Here is a 15,351-nt window from a genome sequence, read left to right on the forward strand (position 1 = left end):
GTACGATTCGTACAAAACTACGTGCGGCTAAAAAATACCCACAATTCTGATCCGGGACATCGCGTACGTGACGTCCGGACGGAGTCAGGCAGCGTTTTACGGACCAGCAAGTACGATTCGTGCCTACATCACTCCGCACGGCTCATTTTTTACGGCAGCCAAAAACTTCCGAAAAATTGAGGATGACGCGAAGAAGGAGCACCGGTATGCGGCGGACAGCCATGGACCCCATCCTACGTTTCATCCCGGCCCTCCTAGCCTACGACCTGGTGCACCGAAACTGCCGCGCATGCCGCAGAAGGTCAGAACAACACCCAGGGGCAAAGGGGGGGGGCGAGGGGCAGGAAACATAACTTCTACCTAATTTAAAAAATACCATATACTGTACATACATTACCTCCAGGGTCTGGTCACTTCGGGGGGCGTGTCCACCAATCCCTGCGTCCCGCTACAACGGCAGTGGGCGTGTACGCGTACCCGTCTCCACTACAATGGTGGTGCGGGCCCTACCCACGCCCTCAGAGAGTGGGTACGGCCCGTACCACGATTGTAGTGGTGATGTAGGGGTACGCGCCGTACCCACACCCTCAGAGCGTGGGTACGGCCTGTACCACCATTGTAGTGGTGATTTAGGGGTACGCGTGGTACGGGCCGTACCCACGCTCTGAGGGCGTGGGTATGGCGCGTACCCCTACATCACCAATACAATGGTGGTACGGGCCGTACCCACACTCTGAGGGCGTGGGTACGGCGTGTACCCCTACATCACCAATACAATGGTGGTACGGGCTGTACCCACGCTCTGAGGGCTTGGGTACGGCCCGTACCACCATTGTAGTGGTGATGTAGGGGTACGCGTGGTACGGGCCGTACCCACGCTCTGAGGGCATGGGCACGGTCCGTACCACCATTGTAGTGGTGATGTAGGGGTACACGTGGTACGGACCGTACCCAACCTATGAATGCGGGGGTACGGACCGCATCACCCGTACCCCTAGGGCACCAGTACATTTGTGATACAAGGCGTACACACGCCACTAATGTTGGCTTAGGGCCTGGTGCAGCATATAACCAGTATATTGGGGTGTGTTCATGGCCAGGACAGCAGTGTACTGCACCAAGGGTGCGGGTGGGTGGGTGGGTGTCTGCCTAGGATTCCCAGCAGTGGACAAAGACATGTGAGGTGTGGGTGGAGAGGAATACCAGCAGTGGACAGAGACATGTGAGGGGTGGGTGCAGAGGAATACCAGCAGTGGACAGAGACATGTGAGGGGTGGGTGCAGAGGAATACCAGCAGTGGACAGAGGCATGTGAGGGGTAGGTGCAGAGGACTCCCAGCAGTGGACAGAGACATGGGGGTGTGTGCCTATCACTCCCAGCAGTGGACAGAGACATGTGAGGGGTGGGTGCAGAGGACTTCCAGCAGTGGACAGAGACATGGGGGTGGGTGCCTATCACTCCCAGCAGTGAACAGAGACATGTGAGGGGTGGGTGCAGAGGACTCCCAGCAGTGGACAGAGACATGGGGGTGGGTGCCTATCACTCCCAGCAGTGGACAGAGACATGTGAGGGGTGGGTGCCTATCACTGCAAGCAGTGGACAGAGACATGTGAGGGGTGGGTGCAGAGGACTCCCAGCAGTGGACAGAGACACGGGGGTGGGTGCCTATCACTCCCAGCAGTGGACACATGTGAGGGGTGGGTGCCTATCACTCCCAGCAGTGGACAGAGACATGTGCAGGGTGGGTGCAGGGGACTCCCAGCAGTGGACAGAGACATGGGGGTGGGAGCCTATCACTCCCAGCAGTGGACAGAGACATGTGAGGGGTGGGTGCCTATCACTGCAAGCAGTGGACAGAGACATGTGAGGGGTGGGTGCAGAGGACTCCCAGCAGTGGACAGAGACATGGGGGTGGGTGCCTATCACTCCCAGCAGTGGACAGAGGCATGTGAGGGGTGGGTGCCTATCACTCCCAGCAGTGGACAGAGACATGCAAGGGGTGGGTGCAGAGGACTCCCAGCAGTGGACAGAGACATGGGGGTGGGTGCCTATCACTCCCAGCAGTGGACAGAGACATGTGAGGGGTGGGTGCAGAGGACTCCCAGCAGTGGACAGAGACATGGGAGTGGGTGCCTATCACTCCCAGCAGTGGACAGATACATGTAATTTCAAATCCCCACACAGGTACGGTGCGTTTCACATGTACGCGTAGGCACTGGGAGTACACGTACGTGTACTGAGGTAGTGCACGTACATGTACAACCAGTGCCTACACGTACGTGTACACGTACGTGTAGGCACTGGTTGTACACGTACGTGTACTACCTCAGTACACATACGTGTACAACTAGTGCGTACACATATGTGTACTACCTCCGTACACGTAAACGTAGGCACTGGGAGTACACGTACGTGTACAACTAGTACCTACACGTATGTGTACTGAGGTAGTACATGTACGTGTACGCACTAGTTGTACACGTACGTGTGTATGTCCCGTAACACGCGTGCTCCTACAGCAACACTACTATAGTGATACGGACCGTACACACGCCCTCAGAGCGTGTGTATGGTGCATTTCACATGCTTACACTGGTGATAGGGGGCACACACGAAATCCATGGAGGTCTTAGAGTCGCACAAGGCTGTACATCAAGTCCTTGTCATTTATGTCCTTCATGTGCAGGGCCTAGGTGTGTCAGGCAGTGATATTGCACATGTCTCCTCATGTTTGAGCACAATAGATGTGTGATGACCTGTGTACGCATGTCATGTGTGATGTGGCACTATGTGACACACTTCCCCTTCACACTTTGCACATGTGTGCATGTAGTCCAAACGTGTCAAGCACAGCATCACTGGTATGGCACAGTCACCAACACCCGCAACTGTCCCCTGATGCCAGGGACAGGGACACTAATAACTGACATAGAACGACCAGCGTGCCACGATGTGACTATGTCATGTGTGTGTCATGTGTTCCCATGAGCTGGCAGTTGGTGTCCCGTCAACTGCATCTGCTGTTGCTGCATCCAACATGTGACGGTGTGTAGATGGGCATGGCACACATCTACACACACCATGCCACATGTGGAATCCCACGTAACGTATGTCTGTATGCATTGAACATGGGATTTTGACATGAGGACATATCTGCGTTGTCTCAATGTCTGTGTTTTCAGTTTTCCCGTGTACCCCTTCATCGCAATGTGTGTGATCTGTACATTTGACCTTCCATGTGACCTGTGCGTCTAGCTTGCCGTCAGCTGTCTGTATGAGATGACATCCTTCAAATGCAGATATGTGGATGTATGTCACTCCTGTGATGTCTATAGCCCACAGCTTGTTTCAGGGCATGTCATGTAGACTTGCCAATCAATGGTTGTATCTGGCTTTTTGTAGGAGTATCACCTGGCTGGCATACGTGTCCTGGATGTATTGCACAGACCAGACTCTGTATTAAGCAGATGTGTATTAGCAGTTGAGCATGTGCTCACTTTATTGACATTGATGTTGTTATGTTCTCACTCTTCGTTATTCATTCCAATTTTCTGCAGGGCACCGCCTCTCCCCCGACCAATGCCAGACTTGGCTGCCATGAGGGAACGTAACTGCATAAGACGTTACCGATTCTCTCAACAGTTGATTGAGGACTTGACCGCCAGGCTGGCACCACACCTCCAACCGCGACACAGATATCCTACAGCGCTGACCCCCAAGATGAAGGTGATGGCAGCCCTACATTTTTTTGCCACCGGTACGTTTCAATTCACCATAGCTGATGTCAGTGGCATGTCTCAGACGATGTTCAGCCGTGTCCTGCATGATGTTTTAGAAGCCATGTTGGAGCACCTGGATGAATTCATCCATTTTCCGACTCCTGAGCAGTTGACAGGTGTCAAGGGTGATTTCTATGCCCTGGGAGGGATGCCCCATGTAATTGGGTCCATTGATGGGACACATGTGGCTTTGGTACCACCACAGGCACAGGAGGTAGCCTATCGCAACCGTAAACATTACCACTCTATTAATGCCCTTGTGGTGTGTCTTGCTAACATGCTGATTTCCCATGTCTGTGCACGTTTTCCAGGGTCAGCACACGATGCCTACATCATGAGGCGTAGCAGGGTGCCACAAATGATGCTGCGGCTGCACAACGAACGAGCATGTCTTGTTGGTGGGTATACTCTGTTTGTCCTGTGTGTTGCGGTATCTTTGTATCTTACGGCATCTCCTGACCCACTTCTTCACATGATGTTTCCATGTAGGGGACTCTGGCTATCCCAACATGCCATGGCTGATGACGCCTCTCCGCAACCCAAGATCAGCTGCAGATCACCGTTATAATAATGCACACGGGCAGACCAGGCGAGTGATTGAGAGGACGTTTGGCCTCCTAAAGAGCCGATTCCGGTGCCTTCACAAGACAGGCGGGTTCCTCCCATATGCACCGGCAAAGGTCTGCAACATCTTCCTCGTGTGCTGCATGCTGCACAACATGGCAGTGGAGAAGGCAGTGCCACTCATCCTGGATCCGGATGAGCTGGAACATCCACCCGTGGAGGATGAAGGGCTTGGTCACGAGGCAAGTGTGGAGGAGGAGGAGGACATCCGGAGTCAGCTCATACGCAACTTCTTCTCATGATGGTGAGTCACTAGGTCTGAGTGTGCACGCTTGGAGCCTTGTGTGGCAGGTGTTGCAATGTGTGTGTCCAGCTGACTGTATGCTAAGTGACTTAGAGGTGTGTTCTGATGTGTCACTCGAGTGATGATGTAATTCCACACATTTTGAATTAGCATGGTGACAACAATATTCATGTAGAGTAAATGACCATGCATGCGGATAACAATATTTTCGCTGTCTCCTTGTGTGTCTGTCATCCCCAGGGTCTTGCGCATGTTGTCTGCTCGTGTCATCGTTGGCCTCCTGATATTCCTCATGAGTATTGCAACGTGTGCTGAATCAGCGTTCCATGCACGGACATGTTGAAAAGACATTTTGGGTAAGGATTGCAGCAAGGCTTTTTGGGGGTGTTACGTGTTTTGAATGTGTGGGGACTGCTCCTGTGCATGTTGTGTTACCATGCATACATGTCGACTCACCATGGGGCACATAACATGTAGCATGACTCCCATGAATTGATAGTCACCCTTCGTGACAGTCATCTCTAATGGTTTGTGGATTCTGAGGAAGGCATCAATGTGTGTTAAACTTCACTCAGACACATACAGGATGCTACGGGTGGACATAGTGTGAGACATCCCCCTAGGAGGCTCACTGGGGAATTGTAGCCTCTATGTGTGCAGAAGGGGTTTTTTGGCCCACCTCCTTCACTTGTGTGCCAGTTCATTTGGATTTACAACATCTGTGTTGTGAAGGGGGTGTCCAGTGTAGGTCCCACATGTTCAGCCAAATGACCTGTGAGTCTGTTCATATTGATGCATTTCCCTTAGTGTGAGCCTGAGTAATAAAGGTGTTCCTCACACTCCAAGGTGCCTCATCTTTGTCAATGCAGGTCTCTTGCCACTTTGCATGTGGCATCTCTGGCATAGTTGTCAAAGATAGTGCATATGAGTCTATGTGTAGTTTAGCAACATGCATGCAGTTCTTCATAGATTCGAATCTGTATTGTGCATGAAGTCCATGGTTGTGTATGTATTTGGGCATGTTGGTCCCCACAACGGGCCGTCAACAACTGCTGAGGGTGTGTCTCCTGTGCGCAGCTCGGCCTTCTGTTTCCTGATCCTGTGTTAGTCATCTTTGGTGATTGTGCATCCATTCTCTCGGGGTGTGCCATGGGTGACCGGACACGCCTTCCTTTACATACGCCTGTTGCAGTTGTCCTTTCTGACATCCTTGTCTTTGTGTGCAACTCTTGGCATACTTTCCAGGGCATGGCACCTGCTGCTGCAGCCCCTGCAGCAAGGGCCTACAAAGTAGCGGGATTCGGCAACACACACGCCTCAAAGATGCTCCTCCCTGCCTCCCTCCACCCATTAATTTGGCTGTCATCATCTTGTCTGTGCTACTGTTGCGGCCACGCGGTGCCAAAGGCTGGACCGTCAGCACATGCAACGTGCACATTGCACGACCCTCATGTCCTTGCATGACCCACATCACACTACAGTCTGATGTTGTAGCCACCCTCCAAGCAAAGTCTATCCAAAACTCAACCGCCTGCTCTCAGGCATACCCTAACCGCACACACAACACCTTTGCATGCTGAGTGTGCAACTCCAACTGGCTACAAAGCGCTGCCCCGCCTTCCAGGCCCTGTCACACCAACCAGATCATGTCCCTCCTGCTCCACACAGGCTCCCTCCACCAGCAAGGCCATGGGAGTGGGACTCAAGCCTTCAGCATGTGGTATAGTGGTGTCATCTGGAACATGGCCCAGGGATCATCTCTCAGCGTGTCAATCTTCAATGTGTCCAGGACCCCCCTCTCCACCGTCACATGCGCACACAACCTCCACATCATGTCGTATCGTATGCCATTGATACCCAGGTGCTCCTCAGCCTCACCGAAGACGCAGCCATTGCCAGTTCCAACATTCAAGAAGGCATGAGGTCCGTTGATGAATGGCTGAACATCAGCCACCTGAGGCTGGACTTGTACAGGACTGAGGTAATCATCTGAGGATTGTCCCCTTACAGCTGGCTCAACTCCTTGTGTCCCACCCGCAGGGGCCCTACACAAGCACCCAGTGGGCATGCACACAAGATGGAATGCATCATGGATTTGTCACTCACATTTGCCATGCAAATCACCAGCATCTGTACCTCATGCTGCAACACCCTCTGCATGATGCACATAATCCTCAGATAGATCCACTCCAAGGAAAGACAGACCATCCCCCAGGTCCACGACACCAGCCGTGTCAACTACTGCCCCGCCCTCTATGGAGCAAGTACATCCAAACTCACTGGAAACTTGTCCACATCCAGGGTGCATCTGCACAACTCAGCTTCAACATCCCGCACACCATCAACATCACCGTCCACCTGAGATAGCTGCAAGGGATCACTGTGTGCTGCAGGATGACCTTCACACTCCTCACACACACTCAGGAGGCAGTCAACAACCCCATATCCCAAAATCAACCTTTTACGTCTGTCATCCAAGACCCCGTTGGCCCAACTCTATGCATCCGAACTTGGCCTGGACAACATTCTTCACATTCACAACACTCCAGCATGAAGGAGATGGTTCTCACGCCTGGACAAACATACCTGGGACTTCCTCCCCAGGAACCTCCACATGAGCCATGACCTCTAGGCCTTCATCATCCTCTTCCTGATTGGTGTGTCCGCACAGTATTTCAAGCACCCCCTCAGCAGCTTGAGGACATCACGGGTGAGTATTGGGATCCCAGGCTGTATCGGATGATACATTGTGACCCATGTGTGTCCTGTACTGGACTCAGATCCCAGGGTATGGATGGCTGGAGTTAGTTCAACACTCAGGCATAGTTTGACATTTACACACACGTATGTTGTGGACTAATGCAGAATGACAGCAACATCTCATGACAAATAAATAGTTTTATTGTCGGTGGGGTGCGTGTTTTGGTAGAAAAAATAAGGTGCTCTACCGGGTGCATAGAATCCAAAGTTCACAGGGGGAGATGGGATCCTTGGCATTTGAAGTCATCAGAGTCCAGACCACAGTGTTGGTCATCATTGGTCAGACTGTGACCAGCAAGTCCATGTGGCAGAGAATGTCAGTGAATGATGTGCTGCTGTTGCACATGAAGGCCAGGTACCAGGCCAGGTGACCTGGGAGATGTGGATGGTCCGCTGCCTCTCACGGTCTTTTCCGTGGACGACCCACCTTCCTCCGGGGACCCTCAGATGCAGGCCTTGACGATGTTTGGGAGGCTCCGTCGGACGAATCCTCCTCCTCCACCTCCCTCCCTGTGGCTGGTGCTGGTCTGCGCCTGGTGTCACAGGGAGGGTTGCCCATGTTGTCAGCGATCCGACGGAGTGAATGGCTCATGTCCCTTTGCACCGCCTGGAGCTCAGCCAGTCTTGCCTCCATCCGTCCTTGGTGTAGTTGTTGACTGGCGTGTTGCTCGGCCTGCTGATTCTTAATGTTTGTGAGGGTCGTCACCACCTGACTGATGGCCCTGGTGTCACGCCGGTATGCCTCCATGATGTTGTGTACGTGTGACATACCGGTCCCTTCAGCTGTCTGGTCAGGTTCTCGCCTCCGCCTGCCTCCACTCCCACCACCCCTGCCCACAGGAGCCTGGCCTGCCGTTGTGGGCATATCGGGTCTACGGGACCCCTGAGGGATGGCAGTGTCGGTGTTGGCTGCCTCCTCCTGGGTGCCCGGCGAACCTTGTCCCTCCAGGTCAGACTGGCTCAGTTGTTCAGTGTGGGCAGGGGTCCTGGGTGTCTCTTGGGATGTGGCAGTAATGGGGGTGGTGGTTGGCACAGATGTACTTGAAGCAGGTGCTGCAGGGGTTTGGACACCAGAGGGGCCAGGTGGGTTGGGGTCATCCGCGGAGTGTTGTGAGGTGTCGCTGCCGGTGGGATCAGGTTCCTCCCGAGCCTGGGACTGTGGTACTTCCCCCCTATTGTTGGGGGGCGATCCGTGACGTTGCCCTGTGTGTGAGAGAGAGACAATGTTAATGCTGTTTAATGCGACATTCATGTTTCATACATATTCTAGTTGCCACAGTTCCTCCAGGTAGTTGTATGTGCCTAGCATTCACATCAATGTTCACTTGTGGATGGGTATGTTGCAGGGGACTGATTGAAATGTTCTCCAGGGTGTTTGATATGTCGAATTTGGGCTTGGATGCTTATTTGGCTGTGGCTTGATCTTGTTGTGTCACATGTCCATTGTGAGAGTGGGTGACTCCATTGGCTGCCCCAGGGGTGTGTGCTTGTGTAAGGGGTGAGTGATCATCCCTCAGCCAGACGCTGTTCAACATCCACATGGCCCCCCTCACACAAGTGGCCCGCCACCACAACCTCAAAAACATCTCCTACGCCAAGGACACCGAGCTCATCCTCTCCCTCACCAAGGACCCTCACACCGCCAAAACCAACATCCACGAGGGTCGGAGGGCCATCGCCGACTGGATGCGGAGCGGCCATCTGAAAAAGAACTCGGACAAGACGGAGGTCCTCATCCTCAGACCTACACCCTCAGCCTGGGATGACTCCTGGTGGCCGATCGCTCTGGGGACATCACCGACACCCACCAATCATGCACGCAACCTAGGATTGATCCTTGCATCCTCCCTCTCCATGTCCAAGCAGGTCAACGCCGTCTCCTCCTCCTGCTACGACACCCTACGCACGCTCCGCTGGATCTACTGGTGGATCCCGACCTAAACAAGTAGAACAGTGACACAGGCCCTCGTCAACAGCTGACTGGACTACACCAATGCACTCTACGCAGGACTGCCATCCAAACACCAATGGCGGCTACAACGCTTCCGAAACGCCTCCGCACAACTGATCGTCAACACCCCCGCCACAGCCACATCACCCCCCTCCTGAGTGACCTGCACTGGCTCCACATCGACAAGAGGATCACCTTTAAGCTCCTCACCCATGCACACAAGGCACTCCACACCACCGGACAAGCCTACCTGCACATCAGACTCAGCTTCTACACCCCCACCCGCCAGCTCCGCTCTGGCATCCTCGCCCTCACAGCTGTCCCCCGCATCCAACGTACGCCCGCCTGCAGCAGATCCTTCTCCTACCTCGCCGCAAAGACCTGGAACACCCTCCCAACCCACCTACGACTGACCCAAGACCTACTTGCCTTCAGAAGACTCCTCAAGACCTGGCTCTTTGAGCAGTGGTGGAACCCCCCCCCCCCCCCAGCGCCTTGAGACCCTGACAGGTAAGTAGCGTACCTTACAAGTACCCTGATCATTGTTGATTGATTGACGGTGCCTGCTGGTGGGTGTGGTGTGATTTGGCAGTGGGTCTCCCAGGTGATGTATCTGTCCCCCCATGGCGCATGCTGCCATGTCAGTGACTGTGAGTTCCTGTCCTAGATATCTGAGCTTGTTGTGTTTGTGTTCGAGTTTGCAGTTGTCACAGGAGGGCCTTGTGCTGCCTACAGCAGGGCCAAGTGTCAGGTACCTTGTCAGTACTTTGCCAGTCCCTGTGCATTGCGCATGGTGCATGGGTATGTACCTGGACCATATGGGCTGAGGGCAATGGTGTCTGTTTCTGAGTTGTACAATATGTTTAGTGATCCCCACCCTCCCAGCATCCCGGACATCCTGTCTTGGGTTTGTGGTTTGTGTAGGCTGGGACATGGCTTGGCCTTGCTTTGTGAATGGGGCATACTCATGTTAGTGGCATGAGCGTTGTTTTTGAGTGTGGTTGTGTCCGGTGAGGGCTTGGGGGTTGGTGAGTGCATTTGTTGTAGTTGGGGTGTGGATGCCATTCCCCCCATGTTACGTAAGTTGTTTGTGTACTCACCAGGCTCTCGAACTCCTTCGACTCTGTGTACTCCCACCGGCGGAAGCAGGGCCATCACCTTCTCCTCCCAGGGATGGTAATGTACCGGTCAGCCCACCTCCTGTGATGTTACTCTGGGCGTAGTCCTCGGTTATTTTGCGCTTGACTGCCCTCCGCAGATCGTACCACCTGGCTTGGCATTCATTCCTGGTCCTTCTGATGGGCGCAACAGCATTCACCCGATCGACGATCCTCTGCCACAGGCGTGTTTTTTCGGCTATGCTGGTCTGTCTAACCAATGTTCCAAAGAGCTGTGGCTCTACTCTCATGACTTCGTTGACAAGGATGTCCAGCTCCTCCCTTGTGAACTTTGGATTCTTGTCTGTGGGCATGGTGTGGGGTGTGGGTGTGGATGGTTGTGGGTGTGTGGGTGTGAATGTGTAGGTGTGTGTGTATGTGTAGAGGGGGTATGTGTGAAGGAGGTTGTGTGAAGGTGTGTAAGTTAAGGTGTATGGGTGCAGTTGTTTGTGTGTGATGTCTGTCAGCAGTGGGTCTGTTGCAAAGGCTCATGGTTTGTGAGTGTGGGCCCTTTTTATTGGTCCATCTGTGGGTGTGGCTGGGTTTGAACTTTTGGTGGGTGTGTTATAAGAGGTGGTTGTGCGTTTGGGCCTCTGTTTGCCTGTTTGGATGTGCCAGGTCAGTCTCTTAGATGTTTTTTGTCCTGTAGATGTGTTTTTTGGTGTTGTGCGAGTCAAATTGACCGTCCTTGTGCTGTTTTACAGCGTCCTGGTTCAGTACGAGTCATTTTCGCGTATGTAAGGTGTGTACATATGCTATGTTGTTGTACAGTGATCACATATGCAATGGTGTTGTACGATTCGTACATACGCGATGCTGGGGTACGGTGTTGGGGTACGGTGCGTCTGAGTACAGGGCTGGGGTGGGGGGTACGGAGCATACATACACGGGTGCTGGGTTGGGGGTACGGCGCGTGCATACGCGGGTGCTGGGGTACGGCGCGTACATACGCGGGTGCTGGGGTGGGGGTACGGCGCGAACATGGGCAGGTGCTGGGGTGGGGGGTACACCACAAACATGCGTGGGTGCTGGGGTGGGGGTACGGTGCGTACATACGCAGGTGCTGGGGTACGGCGCGTACATACGTGGGTGCTGGGGTGGGGGTACAGCACGGACATGCGCAGGTGGGGTGGGGGGGCCGTACGACTCGTACCCCGGGCCCAAGTGTACCCGGGGTAGGGGTCGTACAAAGTTCGCTCCATACGGGGCATTTTCCATACGCTTGTGTATTCGGGACGCCGGTACGGATCGGACTTGTGCGCTCGGACTTCAGTTTTACGACTCATACGTAAAACTGTCCGGGGACGTCTCGTAGACTTTTCCCGATACGATTCGTATGTATTTTTACTGTACGAATCGTACTTCGCCGTTTGTACGGGACTTGTACGACTCGTACGTAAAAAAATACGGATACGAGTCGTACGGTAATTTTTTTTCCCGGATCAGAATCGGCACCATAATGATATATGTATATATATATATATATATATTTACCGTAAAATATTTAATAAACTATTCTCTTTCATTTATTTTAAAACTTTAATATTATATAAAAATAAAATATATATGTATATAAATAATTAAAAATATACAAAGAAAAATCTAGAATAAATTAAAACATTAAACTATGCAAAAATATTTAAACTAAAATTGGCCAATACAATCAGTGCAACAGTACGCAAAGTGTTGGATTGCAAAATAATTAAATTTACTATTCCAACTACAGTGAGTGCAACAGTCAGGAAAGTGTTCGATAGCGGAGGGGTAAAATTCACTATTCCCACTCCAAAGAGTGCAACGGTAGGGAAAGTGTTGGAGAGCAGAGGGGTAAAAATTTGTATTCCCAATCCAGTGAGAGCAACCGTAGAATAAGTGTTGGATAGCGGAGAGATAAAAATTACTATTCTCACTCCAGTGAGTGCAACAGCAGGGAAAGTGTTGGATAGCAAAGGGGTAAAAGTTACTATTCTCACTCCAGAGAGAGCAACAGTAGAGAAAGTGTTGGATAGAGAAGGGGTAAAAATTACTATTCCCACTCCAAGGAGTGCAACAGTAGGGAAAATGTTGGATAGCGGAGGGGTAAAAATTAGTAATAACACTCAACTGAATGCAACAGTAGGATAAGTGTTGGATAGCAGAGGGGTAAAAAAAAATTTATCCCCAGTCCGGTGAGTGCCACAGTAGGGACAGTGTTGAATAGTGGAGGAGTAAAAATTACTATTCCCACTCCAGAGAATGCAACAGTAGGGAAAGTGTTGGATTGCCGAGAGGTCAAAATTAGTATTCCATCTCCAGTGAGTGCAACAGTAGGGAAAGTGCAGGATAGCGGAGAGATAACAATTACTATTCCCTCTCTAGTGAGTTCAACAGTAGGGAAAGTGCTGGATAGTGGAGGGGTAACAATTACTATTCCCACTCCTGTGAGTCCAACAGTAAGGAAAGTGCTGTATAGCAGAGGGGTAAACATAACTATTCCCACTCCAGTGAATGCAACAGTAGGGAAAGTGCTGGATAGTGGAGAAAAAAAAAACTATTCACACTCAAACACAAATGTTGTCTTATTAACAATAAAAAAAACAAATAATAAACAAAATGTAAAAAATAAAAATTATTAAACATATAAAAAGAACACATATTATAATACTAATTACATAGAACAAAAACCTAAAAATATTATATAAAATAAAATAATAAATACATTTACAAAAAATAATTATTTTAAATTAGAAAATATTCACAAACAAAGAAATGAATTGAAACATAAATGTACTTATTTTATTTCCTACCCTATAACACCACACCAATAAAAAAACGTCATTTTTAATTACATTTATTTATATAATTAACATCATTAATAAACAATTAAAAAAAATTATTCATAAAATATATAATAAACATTAATTGAAGACACACACTTTAACACTATAAAATCCACAACACATACCTAAATTAAACTATAAAATATTAATACACAATTAAAATTTATTTTAAAATTACCAACTATTACTATTAACAACAAATAATTAAATAATAACAATGAATTTCATACCCACCCTTTAACCCTTTAAAAGTAAAAACAACACACACAAAAATAAACAATTACCCAAAATAAATATCAAATAACTAACATTAATTAACAACTATATAATAATTAATTAAACACAAATTACTTCCCACCCTATACTCCTATAAACACCACAACACACACCTAAAATTAATTAAACACTTACCATAATTAAATATCAATTAATTAATTTACATTATTTAACAACCAATTATGAATTCATCAATCAAAAATAAATTACGTCCCTCCCTTCCACCATTTACACCTATAAAAACTACAACACACACCTGAAATTAATTAAACAATTACCAAAATTTATTAGAACTGTATTAATTACAATTAATTAAAAAACAATTATTAATTCATAAATTAAGAATAAATTACTTCACAACACATACCTAAAACTAATTACACAATTATCATAATTAATTACCAATTAATTAATTTAAATGAATTAACAACCAATTATTAATTAATTAATAATAAATTACTTTACACATTTAACACTATAACATCTCAATTAAACAAATATTCATAAATAAAAATGAATTAATAAATTTCATTTAAATAAATTACTTCCCACCCTATTCCCCTATAAACCCACAACTCGCTACAAAACTAAAAACGCAAAATTCAAATTGAAAAAATTAATACATTTTATATAATTAAATTACTTCACACCCTATTCCCTTATAAACCCCCAACCCGCCATGAAACTAAAAGTGCAAAATTAAAATAAAAAAATTAAGAACTACTACAAATTTAACACATATATTAAAAAAGGAAACAATTCTTATACAAAAAACATACATCACATACATATAAAATATATACTAAAATGCATAATAATAAAAATGATATTTTTAACAACTTAGGCGTCGATTCCGATCCTGGAGAAACCGGGTACGAACCGTCGGACGGAGCATTTTCTCCGTCCGACTCGTACCCGGTCAAAAAAAATTACAAAAATGCAAGTACGATTCGCACGGAAATACTATTTTCGTACGATTCGTACAAAACACCGACCGATGAAAATATATATACAAATGTGATTCGGGAAAGCGCCGACGTGACGTCGGGATGCATTCAGGCTGCGTTTCACGAACCAGGAAGTACGATCCGCACTGACGTCACCCCGCACGGATTAAATTCTCCGGCTGCCAAAAATTGCCGGGAAATCAGGACGATGCACACAAGGAGCACCTGTACGCGACGGACAGCCATGGACCCGAACCTATGTGTCATCCCAGCACTCATAGCAGTCCACCTGCTCTACAGGAACCGACGCAGATGCCGCAGAAGGTCAGAACAACACCCAGGGGCAAAGAGGGGGGCAGGGGCAGGACACATAACCCCCACCCAAGTCCCAAATCAGACATGCCCTGGACGTACCTGACCTGCAGGACCTGGTCACCTCGAGGGGGTGGGGGCGTGTCCAGCAACGCAAGCGTCTGCCACAATGGAAGTGGATGTTGACGCAAACCGGCAACACAACAATTCCGGTACGTACCGTACCCACGCCTTAAGAGCGTGGGTACGGGTCGTACCATGCCCACCCCTACGTCACCCCAACAATGGCGGTACGGCCCGTACCCACGTTCTAAAGGCCTGGGTACGGGCCGTACCAGCATTGTTGGGGTGATGTAGGGGTACGCGTGGTACGACCCGTACCCACGCTCTTCAGGCCTGGGTATGGTGCGTACCCCTACAGCACCTCATTGGGAGTCCGCACCGTACCCAGGCCTTGAGAGCGTGGGTACGGGTCGTACCAC

This window comes from Triturus cristatus, chromosome 10, assembly GCF_964204655.1.
Source record: "Triturus cristatus chromosome 10, aTriCri1.1, whole genome shotgun sequence".
Lineage (NCBI taxonomy): Eukaryota > Metazoa > Chordata > Amphibia > Caudata > Salamandridae > Triturus > Triturus cristatus.